Genomic DNA, 19,701 nt, shown 5'->3' with positions numbered 1-19,701 from the left:
TTCCCATTGAACACCCATGAATAGAACTGGAAGAAAAATGTTTTCTCATCATAGTAAGTTCCCATTCTCAACGGAAATTAAATATTCAAAATGCAAAAAGACATTCATGAATCAGCAGTCTAAAAGTATTCATTAAATATAAATCAACACATCTTTTTAAAAAATATTTTCACTGTTCTTTTGCATTACTTTGTAAAATAATTAATTTGTGGTTTCTTTCAATATGACCGAGTATAGTTGTAAAAAAGAAGATATTTTTAAAATGAAAAAGTACTAATTTGGGGGTGGGGGGATTTAAATGTCAAAACATTTTTCCAAAATATTTTATCAAAAAGGCTGTCTTTATTTAAACAGTTTTCACTTTGACAAACTGGCATTTTGTAACAAAATAAATCTACAGTGTAAAATTTCTTAGCAAGCTTAATCACAAATCTATGAAATACCACTGTCTTGTATGATTAAAGTTATCCACTGCAGACTGCATATAAATCTGTCTTTATGCCAGTGAGAGCTCCTGTAAGTAGATGCAGACCACTGAATTATCAGAATCAGTGGAAAGTGTGGAAAATTGATGTAAGAAATAATGATATTAAAATATAGGCATGAAATTTTGTCATTGTCCCTCTAAAAAGTTCCCAGTTAGTGTCCCATAACCCCAGTCTTTGAACTGCAACAAGTCATTGTCACAATTACTTTTGAAATCCCTGTGTAATGAAAAGTCCTTTATAAACCTACAGATTCTAATACTTCGTTATACAAGAAACATTAACATATTTTGTCTAGTGGTCAAGTGGCTTCTGCCTGGCCACTTGTAGCACCATACTGCAAATACTGCATGCGGCAAAGGTCTGACAAATCTTGTCAGACCTTGTCACCGTGGGCCAGGTTTACAGCCTTTTGTGTTATACTGGGCTAAGGGATGGTACTGGACAAATTTCAAACTTTAGCTGAAATCTGGTCTTGTTAAGAAAATGTATAAAAATAAACCCAGGTGGCCACCCAGCCTGAAAGAGGAAGGGATCCCACTTCCATGGATTCTTCCCAATGAATGCTTCAGAGAAGTGATGGCATGCTGTAAAATAAACTCCTCGCTTCTGAAGAAAGAAGATTGGCTCTCTCAACCCAACCCAAACTGACATTGGAAGGACAAGCATAATTTAATGGGAAAAAGGTAAATAACAGCAGCTTTTGTTGTATACCAATTATAAGGTTATAATTTATGAGGTTTTGAAATATAATTTGGTCTGAATGTATAGTATCAAAACTGGACTAATGATCTGTATAAATACATTCCTAAAATCCTGATGGGATAAACAAGGTGTTCTTATGGTAAGTATGTGGTTCATATGGTTCATATGGTTCTTATGGTTCATATGGTAAGTATGTTCTTTTTGTCTCTCAAGAAGATTTTGGGTGTGCATCACCGTTTGTTTGATCCAGATATTTTTGTTTCCTTTAGTTGGAATGAGAAACACTACTTCCTGGAGTCATTGTTTTCTCAATGTTTTAGTTGGGTCTAAAAGATAAGGAACAGAAAATGAAATTTTATTTTCTCAATTGTTTTTTGTGTTCCAAAACCACGGTTTTCTTTGTAAAAATCTTGGCAATAGATCCCAAGCACAAGTACAGGCTGAGCAGAGAATGGATTGAGATTAACCCTGAAGAAAAACACTTGGAGGTGTTTTGTGGACAAAAAACTCAATATGGCTCAGCAATGTGTGCTCACAGCCCATATAACCAATCGTATCCTGGGCTGCATCCAAAGCAGTGTGAAGAGCAGGGTGAGGGAGGGCATTCTGCCCCTCCACTCTCCTCTGGCAAGACCCCACCTGCAGTGCTGCATCCAGCTCTTGGGTAATCAACACACGAAAGACATGGACCTGTTGGAGCAAGTCTAGAGGAGGCCATGAAGATCATGAAAAGGCTGGAACACTCTTCCTAGGAAGACAGGCTGGGAAACTTGGAGCCGTTCAGCCTGGAGAAGAAAAGGCTCTGATGACACCTTCAAGCAGCCTTCCCGTACTTAAAGGGGGCTTACAAGAAGGCTGGATAGGGACTTTTCAGAAGGTTATTTAGTCAGGGAACAAGACGGAACAGGCTTAAGCTGAAACAGAGCAGGTTTAGATTAGTTATTAGGAGAAAATTCTGTGAGAGTGGTGAGACACTGGAACAGGTTTCCCTGAGAAGTGGGCAACCCATTCCTGGAGATGTTTAAGACCAGTCTGGTTGGGGCTCTGTGTAACCTGGTCTAGCTGAACATTTCCTGACCATAGCAGAAAGGTTGAAACTAGATGACCTTTAAGGTCTGTTCAAACCCAAACCATTCTATGATTCTATGACCAAGATGAATAAATTTGAAGAGGACAGTACTTTACAGCTGCTCTGCTTCTTAATTTTCTAATTTTCTTAATTTTCTGCAAAAAGCTAATAATTTCTCATGTATCTATTGAACATGTAGATCAACGTTATACCCTGAACACAAAGTTACATTTATAGATGTACATGAAAAATTTTGAATGCCCTAGACTGTTTTCTTAAGATGTTGGATTTATATGACAAAATGTCTCCCCAAACCTAATCAGCATTTTAATTTCTCTGTAGTTACTTTAACTGAACAATATTAAAAGCCAGCCAAAGGAAATAACAACAGGGACAGTCAAGTCAGCATGTCAAGGGAGTCCTGTTTACAAACCATAGCCAACATCAATTTATTTCTGGCTTCAATTCCTGACCTCCACTTTAAAGGCAGTTTTTCACAAATGACGAAGTCTGAGGACTGGCATGTTATGGATCTTGTAAGTATAATAATCATATATTTACTCATTCTAAAATCTTCATTTGGCACCACCAAAATGCCAGGCAGATTTAGCAGCCAGATGCCTGTTTATTGAACTGATATATGCAAATAATATTTGTAAGCAGTAAATTGGCATTCTAAGATGGTGTCTGCAGTACAAAAAAAAAGGCAAAAATATATTCTAGACTTGCATATACTTTTATTACTTCAGAAACACCATAATCAAGACTATTGTCTCTAGACAAAAGTATTTTTTTCCTTTTGCTTCCACAAATAATACATTGATGATCCATAAATGCCTTCTCTGCTGGAAGTCCAAAAGGCTCTTAGACTGCAATAGTAAAACAGGACTTGCTTGATTATCCTGTTATTCTTTTCAAATACACTGATTTTTTTTCCAAAACAATCAAATGTTTTCAACTTTCTGAACATTTGCAATTCTTATTATTTTCTGTGGTTTATTCCACAGAAGTTTTAATTCCACTCTGTTCCAATAAAAATGTAGGGAAAAAAGGTGGACAATAATGTATATATATATGAATAAGAATAGCAGATGCCATCTCTTCACCAATGTAAATATGTAGTATAGTTTATCCAGTAAACGTGACACAAGTTATTATTATTTTTGAAGTAACCAAGATGAAACATTACCAGTCATTCCCTTTTGCTGTAGAAAAACTCCTTTTCTGAGAGCTATTGTTTATCTCCTCATATAAAATCTTGTTAGTGTTTGTCAGAGGCAAGCATCATAGATATATTTTTTCTAATACTGACAATGTTTGGTAGCAATCAGAAAAAGCCTTCAATTTATTGCACACATTTTGATTTACAAGTAAATTCTCAGTTAACAGCTTTATCTTGTTGATATCCTGAGGAAATCGATGGCTGACAAGAGTTTGAAATTAAAATGCAGTCAAACTAAAGTATCCTCAGAACAAATAAATTACCTATTACCATTGAAATACTTAATTTCATGGCTGGACATCTTTGAAATATTTAACATAGAATTAACAATAAGTTTATATTACAGAGGACCTGTGTAACATTCATTAGTGTCATGCTTGAGAGTCTTTTGAAAGCAATTAAATAATATAAGACATGGTTCGCTATTTGTTTTATGATATATTGGAAAAGAGACAAAGTTATTTGACTTCTGTTTGTGATTGTATTCATGGTACCCTGTTCCTACTTGTGTTAGTTTAATCCAACAGGCTTTTGGTTGACCTTTGCATGACATACCCCTTGGCCAGGGATATCCTCGGGTGATGCTAAGTCGTAACTGAGGTGTTGTGTGAATGTATTTTAATTCACTTTAAAGTGTCTGAAGTGATGTGATGACTGTGGTGCAGCAATTGTGGCATGAAGCCCAGAGAGAATTCTTTGTGTCCTCAGGTGTGGCTAGGGAGTATGTAGAGTCATACAAGGCTTCAAAGCTGACTGGGATAGTACTGACAGACTGTGAAGGGTGAAGACAGAGAAGTTTGATGAAGTCTCATACATGTTCCCTTTCTGAGGAATCCCTGGAGTGAATTATGTTCAGAAAGCCTGAGATGAGTTAACCAAGGTGGAAGCTACGAAGCAGTTGGGTAATGTGGGCAATCACGGGTCCAGTGCTGAAGTGATTCCCTGGTCTTCTGTCATATAGAGGTATAGATATATCCTGAGGATTTTGAAAAATAAAAACAAGACAAGTACAGAGACATATTAAAGCATTCTGATGTATTCAGGTGCCCAGCAGGCACATAAAAGCCTCACCCAACTTACAGATTTTCACATAAAGCATTCTTCCCACTGAATTAACTTTAAAAATTATATCTGTAGGAAAGAGTGTGGATTTGAGTCCCATAATGGTCCACTTAAGTCTTCTATGGTGTTCTACTGAGAGTACTGAGATGTCTCTGGATCCTGCCACAAGAACAAGTTGAGTTTAGATCGATTAGAGAGACAGCACAGGGAGCAGATAGGATCCCATATTCATTATTAGCTGGAGTTGCCTATAGCTCCTAGCAGTTCATTTTGTTTCTTCTTCTCCTGCAAAATAATAGCTTGATGAGTACATAGATTTATCTAGTTGTATTTATGTATATACATGAAAATGAATTGCTGAACTCTGCACAAATACTGAAAAGCACTGAAGGAAAGCTGAGTTGAAGCAATTTGCATTCCGTTTGCAAGTCTCATGGTATTATGGTCCTCTTGTTTGCAGGAGTTAGTCTACAGTGTAGATCAGGAGCATAAACCTGGCCTCCTAGCAAGGGATCTTTCACCAGGACAATTTTTTTCCCAATCATCAGTCTATTTCTTGTTCTTCTTTTTCCCAAAAGCCTTCAAGCATGGCTGGAAACCAAGAGGTTTGTTCATCTTCCGTCCTACAACTGAAAGTGCATTCCCCAAAGGTATACTCCACCAGGTGGATAATGCATGTTCTTTGTTTGAGGAGCATATACGTAGGCATTTGGTCATTTCTGTGCCCATATGTATGACACACATACTTGTTCCTTTGCAGCACCAGACATGTCTGTGAGAAGACAGAGGCTGTTTGCATTTTGTATATGCAATGGATGCATGGGATATCATGTGTCAAGGAAGAGGTTAAAGAGTCATTCTGTCTTAGGTGAATATAAGTGGCTCCACCCCCAGTTTATATATTAACCCCCAGGAAAACTTCCTGTGCTCTATTTCACTGATCCATGGCAGGACTCATCATGAAAGCTCTTCTGGTGGACAAGACATACTCCCACAGGTAGGAAACATCAACCAGCCCTTTAAGACATTCTGACATCAGAGAAAACACATTGTTTGAACATGGCCCATGCTGAACTCAAGCTGGGTATAAGACCATGAATGGACATGAGCAATGGACCAGCATGTTCAAGGAAAACTGTCTTGGTAAGCAGATGGGATGACGGATGTTAAACTGTCTGTAGCTTTCACAGAGTATATTCCCAGAAATAAGCAATCACATTAGAATTGATTATGATCCCTCATCTCCAACAATGCAAAATACATTTAGGAGCCCATTAACAGCCAGAACCATGGCTCATGAGGACTCCACAGAAGTGTGTTTGAACTGCAATTGACTTTCCCAGAATATTCTTAGGAACAGCTTTCTCACTTTCCACATAAATTTTACTATAAAAAGAAGACCTTTCAATAACCTTGGAGAATGAAGAGAATCCAGGAAAACCAGCTCCAAACTTGAAAAGAACACAGCACAGGACTTTTGGTAGATTATGACACTGTACAAATTTTGAAGAAAGGTTATCTGGATAAAAGTATAAACTGTGATTACCAAATTGGGAGAGAAAATAACATTGATGTGAAGATAATTAATTAAACCTCAGGAGAGATGGATTTAACTCATATCTCTGATTTTGTGCCAATTTTATGACTGTTACTTCATACCTCTTTGTTTCTGTCTACACACTAGATAAGATACTGCATTCCTCCTAGCTCTTGTTCATGTTTTCTGTTTAGAATATAGCTTCTTCCATTAATATCATTGATGAAAAATGCATGAACTGTGACATTTCTACACAAACTCTTTAGTGACTCCACTTCATAGTTCTGCAGTCCAAGAACAATCATGAACAACCACAATGAAAACCTGAATCTGAGGATACTCAATGCAAAATGAAGGAGAAGCGCTATGGAAATAAAGAGTGATAATCAGAATCCTTTCAAAGAACATTGCATACCAGACAGACAAAACCCATAAAGCTCTGACTTGTTTTTAATATCAGCTGAACCATCTGTCAGTGGTAAATTCATTGACCTGTGTCATCAAATTTACTGGAACACCTAAGCCTGTGTACTGTATGAAAGCAGAGGGACTGATAAACATGATGGAGTCAGTAGTCATATCTTTCTAATTCCTACACTTCGTCATCATCCATCATCGTTAGATAGTTTCTAAGCATTCTGGACATGAACTGATGCTCCGGCTGTTTCAATTAGCATTTAAATGTTGTATTGCTCAAGCTGTTATTTTGCCCCCATAATTTTCATGTTTTGATGGGCTCTGATCCTAGCTATGCGTGTTGCTGTAAGCCTCAAGCCTTTTGTGCAGCTACTATTGAGTTACTACTAGCAGTAACACACAATTTTAAAGCTCATTTATTTTGTTCTTTCACAGTTACTCAAATCCAGCCTAGTATTGTGGTTATTACCTTTCTGATTATTATATCAGCTGAATATACATGTAAAGCTATAAAACCTATTATTTGTCAATAATAGAAAGAATGTCTACAGGGAACACCCCATTTTGCAGGGGGAAAAGAAAATAATAAGATGTTAGGTATCTGCCCCAAGGACTCAAACTGCAAAGATTTTACTGGATGGCTTTTCTTTCTCTTCAGTGGTCAGTCCCCAAGAGATCCAAATCTGTAAAATTAATAAGCTTGTTGCTCAATTGTACTGTCAAAAGGAGAAAATAACTGATGCATTTGAGCTCGTTTCAGTTTGATGCAAAGCCATGTTAGGTATAATCCCATTTTTCAGAGTGAATGAAATCCCATGTTATCGGAAAAGCTAGAGCTGTTGTGTCAGGTTGATGGAGCCTAACTTGTTTAGCTTGACAGATGCTGCTCAGGATCAAAAAATTGGATGTAAACAATGGCATATCTTCAAGGTCAGGAAAACTCTAGGGAAGTTGCCTTGGTATTATGTAGGATAGAAGGAAGAAGCATGTTAAGTGTGCAGATAAACACAGCCATCTGAAACAGGATGATAGCTTTCATTTGGATGACTCCCAGGACATGAGGCAAGTCCAGTCAGGCAAGGGTAGCAATACTCTGCTGCTCATTCATAAGATCACTACATGATGGCCTCTTATTTTTAGTAAGTGCTTAGCTTAAATCCTGTTCTTTTTTCTCACTGCTTCTCTAGCACGTCACAAGACAAATTCTTTCTATGTTTCCAAGATCTCCTTTGTTTGCAATACAAAAATGGTACAGTTTTAAACAATTGTCCTCAGCATTTTGTTACAATCTGGAAAAAAACTTAGTAATTTCTGGCTAGACGCCTTAGTTTGGGTAGATAGTGTAGAAATATGGAGTATTTTTCCATTGTGAGTACTGTTATTGTGAGACTTTTGAGCCCCCAGTCTTGGAAAATTTTATTCCCAGAGAGCACAGAAACATCGGAGAAGACTTTGGGGTAAGTCTATGTTCCTTTGCACAGCTTTAAAACATGTTTGGCCCCAAAGCTAATAACCATCTAGTAAAGGGTGGAGGGATCTCAAGAAATGAGTGATGTTCATAGTCTGATGACTATCTAGTCATTTTAGCTACACAGTCAAATGTTCTTGCTAACATTTCTTTTATCAATAGTATCTCTTGAAGGCTTTTCCCTTGGTCACTTAACAAATACTTAACTTTTTTATTTTTCTCTCTTTCTACTTTTTTCCTAAGCAAAGTTTAACTATGCGGAAGAGCAAAATGTCAGTTCTTGTTCCATTTCTGTGTTTCACCTCTGTCTCTGGAGCAGTACGTAGTGGGCACAAAGATACCAGTCAGTACCTGACTGGAGACTGGAAAGACAGGCAAAGGCTATGGAAGATACGTGGATTTCTAAGCAACTAATAATTTTTATCAAATACTGTCATTGTAGAAAAAAGGAGGGACAATTTCAGACCACCTCTATAATCTTCTACAGATCTTCACACCTAAACATTTTAATAGATAGCTATCCAATTCTCTGACCCACATAGAATAATTGGAAAATTGTCATAAGCATTCATATTTGACCGAACGAAAGTAGCATTATTATGACTGAAAGCACTGAATGCAGTCAGTCCAACTCTCTTACATCAAAGATCTTTCCTGGTTATGAAATATTAATTTTCAAACCAGAGGTTTCTTGTCTGTTTAAAACAAGCTAACTGTGAAGACTTTTCAAAGATTATCATGCAAGTTTCTTGTTGCTTCTAGCAATAGTTTTCTTTCTTCACAAAAGTGAGAAACAGGCCAACTTTTCCCGTCTCTAGAGTGTAGCTGAGTCTGCTACAAATGTTGCAGAAACAGGAAATTTGACATTTCCAGCTATTGGCTGCAATTTGTAATCCATCACAGAACTGTGAAGTCACTGAGATGACATTTCTTTGAATGTCACAGTCGTGTTGGTGGAATTAATGACAGCATAATAAAAAAATGAATTAATAGTATGATTATTGAATACTACCCAGACTCAATGTTTTAGGTATTGCAGAGACTAAAGTGATATTGCGCAATTCCAGAATCTAGAAAATAATCTGGGACTGATGTTCAAAATTTGTCTTCTGCTATTGAGCATGTAGTGTTGTACAGCTGGACACGTAAGCAGAAACTTGAAAACTACCAAGATATCTAATGATTTTTCATATGTAAATTTTACTACCTACATCAGCACCAACTACACATAAAACATTAACTGCCTTCAGAATATTCCTGGATATGGTAATACATTTCTTTATTTTTTAGCTACAAAGAAAGCTTCTACTATTAATGTTTAATTATGAAGTCTTCGGAAAGTCAGTTTTTTCTCCATCATTGTAAATACAAGTTAAGACACTGGCTTTTATGATAACTAACAAGTATCCTCTTCAGGTAAAAAAGGAGCTCAAATTTTATATTGCATTCATCTGAAATCTCAATGATTAAACATGAACCAAATAAATATCACAGTCAGTACCATCCTCCGTGTATTAATCAATTAATTATTCAATTAAATTTGCTGTACTTGTTCTAACAATTTCTACTTTCAGAGGACTAAAGATTTTTTTTTCCTCTGAATGCATGTGTGTGCTACCAAAGAGATCAAAGGAGTTGGGGATTTTGTTCTTTGCAATAAGGTCATCTGAAGAGGAAAGAAAAGTTTATTCGAAATTTATATGGGAAAAAGTTTTGGGTTTTTCCCTGCTAACTCTAACTCAAGGAAATAAAGTTCCCAACTATTGAATGGAGCTTTCTGCTGTCTGAACACTTTAGTTGGGGTTAGGTTGATAGTATTTTCAAGGGGTTTTGTGCTACTTTAAAAATTACTAAATATTACTAACATTCTTAGCATGATTCCTAAAGAATCAGGCTTATATGGTCACTGTCTGGTTGTCCTTAACTTCTGAAAATGAACTCACTGCTCAGCTGGATTTGAGTCAAAAGCAGAGGACCCTAGTTGTCAGTAGGACTTAGGGGTGTGTTCTTGGAAGAGAAAGGAGACCCTGTACCAGCCCTCACTAAGAGAAAGGCTGCTGAATGAGAATATGCATTACTAGACAGCTGTGAAGCCATGTGGGAAAATAAGGTGAATGCTTTAAACAGGCATAAAAATATCAGAACTTCTATCAACCCTGAGATTCAAGTGCACAGAAAAAAAAATGTCTGGCCAATTTTGGTGTTCTTGTTACTGTTTATGGAAGATTTTCCTGTCCATTCTGTTAGAACGGAAGCTGAGACACTGGGGCTTAATGCTATAGCAAGTGGTGGGCTTCATAACAAAATACACAGACATGGAATCCCAGGTCCCAGGGGGCACTAGCAATTATCCCATATAATTACCCCTCAAATATATTTAATCCCCTGTAGGGTCCCCCTTCATGCTGTACCTTTCATGGGTTATAGAAGAGGGAGGATGAGATTCCAAGGTGGTGCTGAGCTTTGATGTCCAACAGTTTGATTGACCATGAAGTGAAAAGTAAGTAGGAGAACAGAGAAGGCTCCTTCCACTTTTCCCTTCTCTTGCTGCCTACAGAAAGAGTTACATGGGGTTCCATGAAACATATTTCAACTGCTGGAGAGCTCTACAGGTCAGGAATTTGATTTTTTGCCTCTTCCTTTGAACCTTTAGAAGCATTCCATAGAGAATTTACACGTGAGTGATTCTTCAAGGGGAGACTTCATCATTTATTATCTGTTTGACTTCTAACAGATAGCCAAAATAATGGAAAATTCCATTGCAATCATAAGTTTTCCTGACAAAGGATTAAGTCTGAAGTTAATGTAACTTGTTTCATGGTCTAACACGCATTGAGAAAATCTGGAAAATGAATACATATAATTGCTTATCCATACCTTGTAAACACCATTTAAAACCTTCAAAATGTTAATGTGAATGCAAATCATAATTTTTTCCCTCAGGAATAGAAAATGTGTCTGAAGTTCATGCCAGACATCTCATGTTGGTAAGGTTTTATTACCTGAAATGCAGAACTTGAGGCTATTAATTTCCTTAAAGATATTGCAGTAAATGTCATTGCTAGCTGGAACATAAAGTTTCAGGTATTAATACCACAGTCGCTAGTCTGTTAAACGAGAACAGCAACAGTGCAAGGGATTAAGAAGTTATTGTAAATAAAACCAATGGGAAAAGTGTAGCTGTAATCATTCTTAGTTATCAAGAAATAACAGCGTGCTGGTTCATTAAAAGTAAAGAATCAGCGCTGTTATGGATTCAAGCTTGTTTCTATATTCATGTGTCCAAATTCTCTGTGTTGGCCAAAGAGAAGCTGAAGATAGTGCTACAGTAATAGTGACAATAGTTACAAGTTGTTAGTGAAGATATCTTAGCAGAAATTGAATAAAAAGGCCTCAGAGAAACACTGCGTTGTTCCATCAATTCAGCACTTCAGAGCATCAAAGCGCTATGTAAACACTAGCTAAATATTAGTCATAGTTCCTTTGACAGCTAAGACAAAAAATAAAATCTCGTTCCCTTTTGAATGCTGCAGAATTGTAGTTTCCCTTGTCACACACAAGGCATTGAAGAGAGCAAGTCATATCGTCATTCAGAATAAATCAGGAGACTTTGTATCTAGCTTACCAGGCTGAATGAAATATCATTTGGATAGGACAGAACATGTGATATGTGAGAGAAGATTAAAATAAATTTAAAAAGTCTAACAGCCTGCTTTGCACAAGCAGAAATTTTTTTTCAATATTTATTATTTCAGTATTTATTTTTCACAAATGTTAATTCTTTTTAGGTCTCCCACCTGCTTCAGTTATGCTGCTTTAAGATCTCTGGTGATATGAGAAGAGCCTGTACAAAGGGAGAGAGTTTGGTGCTTAGTACTACTGAAAAAGGGTTTGAAAGTACACCTGTGATCCAGTCTACCTATTCAGATACATGATATGGAGCAAACTGGAGCACTGTTTCACCTAAAAAGCCTCCTAAAGCAAGCATCCTGCCTCGTCAACAGAATGAGAAAGATCTCTCTGATATGTACAGAGGGAGAGTACCACTCACCTATTTTAGGCGTCTGTTTTTCTCATGCGGTCTATAAGGAGCAGAGTTTGTTTAGTGATGATGAGCGTCTTTGGCATAAGAGCCTAACATCAGCACCCTCCCTAATTCAGAAGGTGAAAGACACAGAGCTCTCCTTCCAGCTCCCAGACACTTCTTGTCTTCATCCACTGGGAGTGTAATGTCTCATGTATGAAGCTTAGAGGGAGTTGCACCTTTAGCTTAGTTTCCCTTTCCCAAGTCTGCGGCCTAAACTCTGCATGAAGTTTCCATTTCTCTCTCTCTGGCACCTTGGAGTTTTCCTTCCTCACTGTGCAATCTTACAGGTTCACCAGGAGGGTGGGAATGTCCTACCCAGGATATCCCATAGCTCCATCACTCAGAGGCTCTTCTGAGATATTTTAGCTGAGGCAGCAGCTGCTCTCAGGCTGGGAAAAGGACGTGAATTTGGGTCTTATGAAATTCATTGCATTTGAGAAGCATCTCCATAACACAGTATGTAGAAGATGTATTATTTATACACAGAAGTGCAGACTGATTGCACAGAGCGAGAAGCAGAGCCAGCATGTCCCAGATAAATTGGACCTACTGAATGTCTGCTGTGCTTTGGGACTGTGGCCATTTGTTTTCTGTGCACCAGGCATGCCGTGTGGATCTGCAGATGTTGGTCCTCCTCTGAGCTTATTGTTGCCTAGAAATCATAGGCAAATATACCACACTTTAACAGTGCTAACAAGGAGAAGGTCCTTAGGCTAGCTGGTAAATCTGCAACTGAGGATATTTTTGTACTTCTTGGTCAAGTCTAGTTTTCACTTTTCCCCTGCAGATACTGAAGTCTGAACTAAGCACCAAATATTTTTGCTTTCACTAAGAGACAAATTGAGACTTATATTCATCCCTAATGGTTATCTGTGTGACAATGATGTTGACTCCTAAGATCATCCTTGTTTATTTGACAGGTTGGGCTGAAGCCACTGAGGCTAACATCCTGCTCACAGAGAGGTTCCAAATCTCTGCTGATTAGCTGAAGCTGAGTCAAAACCTTTTTCATGAGAATAGAAGTGAGGATTTCTACTGTGCAAGGGGGAATTTTTGTCAGGTCTGAAGTTTTTCTTAGTATGATAACAAATAAAACTTACCTTGTCAGTAGATTCAAATATCCAAAACTTTCACGGTCTTATTAAGAGTGCAGGTGGTTCAGAAGGAATGTGGAGCATGCTCATATTGCTGTCTGGTGCATACAGCCCAGAATAAGCTACATGACACAAAGTCTTTTTTCCTTTCTTCCTCTTTTTCATGAAAGAAGAGGGCCAAGAACCCCTCATCTATCCTGGGAGAAGGGAGAAACCAGCTGAGTGACATCAAAAGTTACAAAGGCAGGTCAAAAATCAGAATAAAAAGGAGTAAAGCCTTTAAAGGTCTAGCAGTCTTCTGCTTGCACTACCAGGTTTACAGCTACTGATCCAGCTCCAATTCAACTATCTCTATCTTATTCCTTTTACCTTAAGCAATGCAATATAGCAGGTGAAGTGGGTTTTTTTTGAGTGGTAACTGTAACAGCAGGATCTGCTTATGCACTATAATACGAGATGCATTCAAACGTATAATGAGATGGATCTGAAAGTATGGCTCTCTGCTTTTGTCCATTGCTTTTGGGATAGTTACAGTTTTCTTTTTGTAAAATTAGAAAAAGAAAGGAAACTGACTTTCAACAGCAAGTAGAAGTCTAATTAATTTCTTCAATGAAAATTTTTTGTGCTTTTCCATGACTTTGATAATACTGAGATGTACAGATCAGTGGTCCAAATCAGTGGTCACATAAGCTGGACTCATTCCCAGCACATTGCATATTTCAGTCCTGTGAAAGGATCAAGGGCAGAATTCAGCGGTTCTGGGAATCTTGGTAGGTGATTGAATGATCATTCACCTTGTTCCCATTTACTGGTGTGATACATAATGATTTTCTGTCAGCCGAGAGGGAGGTCTGAGTAGACAGATTTCATATAAACCAAGGGATAGAGATGAAAGACAGTAGTTGACTGTTATGTATTAAAGGGAGAAGGAGTCTGCGTGGTCACCCCAATTTCCACAGAGGACTTTTTACAAAAGATTTGCAGATGCATCTACCCAGAGGATCCTGGCATCCTGGGATAGGATGGATCGGGAAGAAACACGACTGGAGGGTAGAGGAAGACAGGAAAGTGGAAAAAAGGAGGAATATGACAGCTGAGCACTGACTAGAGGTAGGGACTGACAGTGTTACAGTTTCACAAAAAGATGACATTTCTGGAGACTATTGTGGTATTTGATGGAGAATTTCATATAATTCTGTTATAAATGTAACATTTTGCAATTGTCTTATTGTTAATGACAAAGTTGAACTAGCAGAGAAAACATCTCACATATCAAGTGCATTTTCTTTTTGTCTTCTAATAGATGCAGGGCACTTTGAATTACAGGCACATAATTATGGATGATAGTTATAGAAACAAGCAGGTCTGAAGTTTAAACTTATAGTCTTAGAAGACCATCTACATTTAAACGATATTTGAGCATTATTTGAAGCTTGTCTCAAATCAGATTTTCAGCTTTAATTAATTCCATGAGTTTGTAGGTTAAAGTTCTTGGTGTAAAAGTAGGATTATTTTCAGTTTGTTTTAGGTTTCCCCTTGCAAAGAGACGTGAAAGAGCAGGAGTACCGTTTCTACACAGCATTGATCATTTACTTTATATTAACAGCAACAGCTCTGAAAGAGCCATCCTTAGATCTCCTAAATGATACACTTGCTGGTCTGCAATCTGCTGGGATTTAGAGAAACTCAATCTCTTACAACTTAAAGCTCCATTCTCTTTGGTTTGAGGCTCACATCTGGCACTGGATTTGATCTTTTGACTTTCACAGTGGAGATGGCACTTATCACAAGGATTTCTAGAGGGTTCCCTGTTGTTCCTTTAGGTTGACAGGGTAAAGCTGTCAGCTATGGACAACAAAGTGCCAGAAAAACTTCATGTCTTCACTTAACACTTGACCCTGAGGACCTGACTTCTCAAGTATTCTGAATGCAGCTATTGACACTCCACCTGCAGTTGCTTATCTTTAATCACAGTAGGTAGTGTGAGCAAACCATCTTTTAAATATTTTAGGGGGATTTTCTAATCAACTGGTGGCTGGATGACATGTCTTGCCTCCCATTCCCCTTCATGCTTTTGGAAACCTCCTACTAAACTAATAAGGTCACCTCATCACTGTGGTGTCTCATTAAGGATGAGAAATACAGCAATTCTCTGAAGCTATACACATTCCTCAGTATTTACTTTTAAAGGCTTAAAGAGAAAAGAGTGGGATTCAATCTGTCTCTCTTAGACCTTTAACACTTCTTTCACCTATTAATTTACTGTTTAATTTCTGGCTCATGCTGTTACCATTTATTATTTACCTCACTATATTGCCTGATTGTACAAGGTCAGTTAGGGTGCTGTTTATTGAAAACATGTACATAAAAATATACTCAAACATCATGTCATTGCTTTTAAATTAAATGCCTCAGAAAAGTACAGTTGAGTAGTTAGTGAGCTAGTTAAGTGGTCTAGCATGTTTACAAGGAAACACAGCATGCCTGAAAGGAACTTCTAATTTAAAAAATTAAAATCCTGGCTTACCTCAAGGGTGAAGAATCTTCAAGAGCCCAAATCTACCATGAAAAGCAATAACTCTCTTCTCTGAAACAATGCAGACAGCATTTTTAATGCAGTTTTTAAATTATTTATGTGAGAAACTTCAGCCCTGGGAATTGCAACATGATTTCAATAGTAGGATGGAAACTGGGACAATCCTTATCTTACTGTTTAAATAGACGTGTCTTTTTATGAAGCTATCAGTTACTCTGGCAATGGTACAAATATTTTGTCTGAGCATCACAGAATCAGAGCTTTCCTATCCCATACCGTGTTTCTCTGGTAGATTGAGTACCTTGATGGGAAAAGTAGGAGTAATTTAATCTCTTTATAATTCTTAGTGTTCTCCAAAAGCCTCTCCCTGCTGTCAAAATAAAAGAGCCTGCTGCTTTTGGGGCTTAGGTCATTTTATGAGAGATTCTATGGGCTCTGTAAGTAACAGTCTCCTGTTACAGTGTCTTACACTGTATTACACAAACCCGTGTGCATATGCTTCCTGTCGGCTTGATTTTGTAAGTTTGCTCTATGGTGCTTTTCTCCTCACCTAAGCCACTTTTATTTGTCCTTTGTCATTACTTTCAACCTTGATGGAGTTTATGTATGCATGCTATTATTGACTTCATTGCTGTCACCTGAAAAATGAGGCATCTTTTCAAACCATTTTTTTGGTAAAACTGACTTTAACACCGTCAGTTTTGGTAACTTTTGGAAATCAGAAGTAAGCAACTAAAAGTACAGAATTAATGAAGTTAATTAATCAGAAAAAAAAGTTTGGATACAAAATGGAGAGCCTGGGAATTAGTACTGTAGGAGCAGGACAGAACTCAGCGCTCCCATTAGTGATCCAATATTGCCAGCAGCCAGGGATTTCAGCAATGAAACGTGGCAGTAGATGAAGGGAATAACAAGATATTGCCAGGGTACTAAGCTTGCTACACAAGACATAATGCAGCTACTGTGACTGTTGTAAGCTCAGGGCAACATGGTTCTGTTCTCCTCTATCCCAAGAGTTAATTCAGCTCCTTCAGCAGCAACTCCGTGTGTATGCCTGGACAAAACAATATGGTGTGAGTAGAAGATGTACACTGCTGATTTTAACCCACAATCTTCCCTCCACTCAGGGCTGTAGTCACAGCACAGCCAAAACAGAGCCTGTCTTCTTTTTGAATACCTGCTAAATAGTTTCCTATTTAAAATCTCACTTATTAGCACGATATATTGAGCTACAAGGATTTCAGTTGAGACACAGCTGTAATGATCTGGAAGTGGTTCAATAGAATAGTGACATGAATCAATTTACTGAAATGATGTTCTCTGTATATACTATTACTGTCCACCTTAGAGAGATTGAATGAATTCTTTCATGCCAGCTCTAGATATATTCTTCCTTTATACTTGGCACAACGTTTTCCCCCATTCTTCAAGTTCTCAAAATAGTGAAGTGACTTTTATCTTCAGCTCACAAAGATGTTAAGACTGGGAGAAAGGTTGACTGCTTCTCTAGATGATGCTACAGCAGATCCAAAGCTAAGTAAAAATTCTGCTACAAAAATGTTCTTCTACCCCCTACTACTTTTTTTCCCTCCTTACTGTAAGGAGAAAGCTGAGATAGAAACTAGCTAATTTATCTGAAGGGGCACCCTTCCTCACAGGAAATACTCAGCTGGAGAAAATGTGTGGTACAAACAAAGTTCCAATGGAAAAGACAACATGAGCCAGAGACTCATGTTGTAGAGTTAAGGAAAGATTCAGTAAAGCTGCACATAAAGTACTGGAAATACCATAGATGTAGGGGAAGAAGGGGTGCTTGGGTTAGTTTATGTGACTTTCACTGTATCACATAATTTAGTCCAGCTGCTTTGGCAGTAGGCTTACAAACCAGTAGAAGAAGGACTTATGTGATGGAAACGTGCACATTGTAAAGATAAAGTCATGTACTGCACTGATAAAACTCTATCAAGCGTGCACTGACTGGGAAAAAGAAAAGTATTGGACTTATTTTTATCAGGGATGGGTGCTGATCACCAGATTCTCAAATCCAGTGAAGAGCTCTGCTTTTAAGGATTAAAGGGTGTATTTTCTCTAGCTGGTTTCCCATTCCACAGAAAAATTTAAAAAATATGAATTGTTATCCTGTTCTAGATGACTGAAATGCAGAGCATTGATAGAGATGTAAGATGTGGGGAAACAATATATTTTTACCACTGAAGTGTTTTCATAGAGTGTTTGAATAGGGAAGAGAGAAGAAAATTCATTGCTTTTATTGTTAAATGAAAGGAAGCAGAAAAGAATCCATCCATGGCCTGATCCATAACACAAAAGTCCCAGGAGATTTCTAGTCTCTCTGTCTCTGGCAGTGGAGCCAATAATCCCTCTTAAAACTGGCCTGCTGCAGGAAGCTACTCTAAATCCCAGCTTCTGATGTTTGCAATTGCCAAGTAAGTCATTCCACTCTCAGGTAGGTAGTTATTTTGGACCACGTTCACGGTGAGAAGAACAGTGTGAAAGCCAGTGGTTACAGAGAGAAAGGTGGGTGTCACAGGGTGGCATTACCAATTTCCACTTTGGTTTTCAGTGCCTGGTGAAGATGTTTTCTTTGAGTGCCTGCTCAAGGGACAGGGAGATGCCCTTCAAAGGCCTCCTATGGGGATTCAGTCCACCTCAGCCATCAAGCTCATTAGCTACAAAGTGGCACCCCAGCAGTGTGCTTGGGTGTGTGAGAAGAGTTTTATGGAGAAGAGAGTACAGGAAGAGATTTCAGTGGTTAGATGGGCAGGTGAGCTGCTGCCAGCTGCCCAGGTGGGGATGGCTGGAGTGTGCCTGTCTCCATGCAACACTCTCCCAGAACAGTGCCCAGGCAGTGCCGTGCTTGCATCTCTCCTTCTCTCCAGTGTACCTTGATATAGTAGACTCACAGATAATCCCAGTGCTTTAAAAATGCCATTCCTTCTGTATAAAGGAATTACTCATGTCAACAGATGATTCACCACTGGGGAGGAGTGAACTGTTTTGTATGCCAGGGGAGGAAAAAGGTCTCTGTTACTTGAGAAGCTTAGAGGTGGGAATAAAAATATTTCGGCTGATTCTGGGTTCAAGGATCCTGTTGTTCTTAGGGTTAGGAAAAGGCATATATTTGGTAAGGATCCATCATATCAGAGTGTAGCTAACATGTACTTATTTCTTGCAATTCTATTTACTTTTTTTTTAACAGAAAAATCTACAGGTTTCATGGGTGAAAATACGATAATTTTTCTATTGCAATTTCATGACTAGGAGCTCACATTGTAATTTATGTCAGAAACAGAAGTTACTAGAGAAATCATACTACCTATGTTTTACTGCTGTTATTTTTGCTGGACAGATCCCAAAGATAAAGTAATGCTAAATACCTTGTGTCTGTGATCAGGAATCACATACATGGGATTTATCCTCTTGATCCTATTGGATAGTTCCCTTTCAGTTCTTAGGGTTAGGATGCTTAAAGATGAGTTTCTCTCCACTTGGGTAGAAGGGAGGGAAGTTCCTTCTCAGATATGTGTTCTGTCACCAGATTATTCTAAATATCTGCAATGTGGGACTAAAAGATTAAGGATTTTGATTATTACTATGACATACAAGTCCAAGAAAGACTTATATAAAGGAGAATGAAAATGTGTGAAAAATATTGGTCTTACCTCATATGGCCAAGCAGAAGGTCACACTTGCTGTTCTCAAGCTACCAGAATATTCCAAATGAGAAAGATGAGAACAGGAAAGCTGTGCTGACATACAAATGCATTGTTGCTTAGTATCTAGAGACAATTAGCCATTAGGACCAATGCCTAAATGTGCAATTGGCTCTGAAAGCTCTCACCCTTTGTCTTTTCCTACATATTTTTCAATACTGGAGGATAGTGATTCTGGAATTCTCAGTTGTGAGAGAGGAAATTAATGCTATACCTTGCGTCTCAGAGCAAGCTCATACTGCAAATTGTCTTTGAAGTTACTTGACCCCTTAACAAATTAAATTCATT

This window comes from Corvus moneduloides, chromosome 2 (genome assembly GCF_009650955.1).
Source record: "Corvus moneduloides isolate bCorMon1 chromosome 2, bCorMon1.pri, whole genome shotgun sequence".
Lineage (NCBI taxonomy): Eukaryota > Metazoa > Chordata > Aves > Passeriformes > Corvidae > Corvus > Corvus moneduloides.
This window is presented reverse-complemented; position numbering follows the sequence as displayed.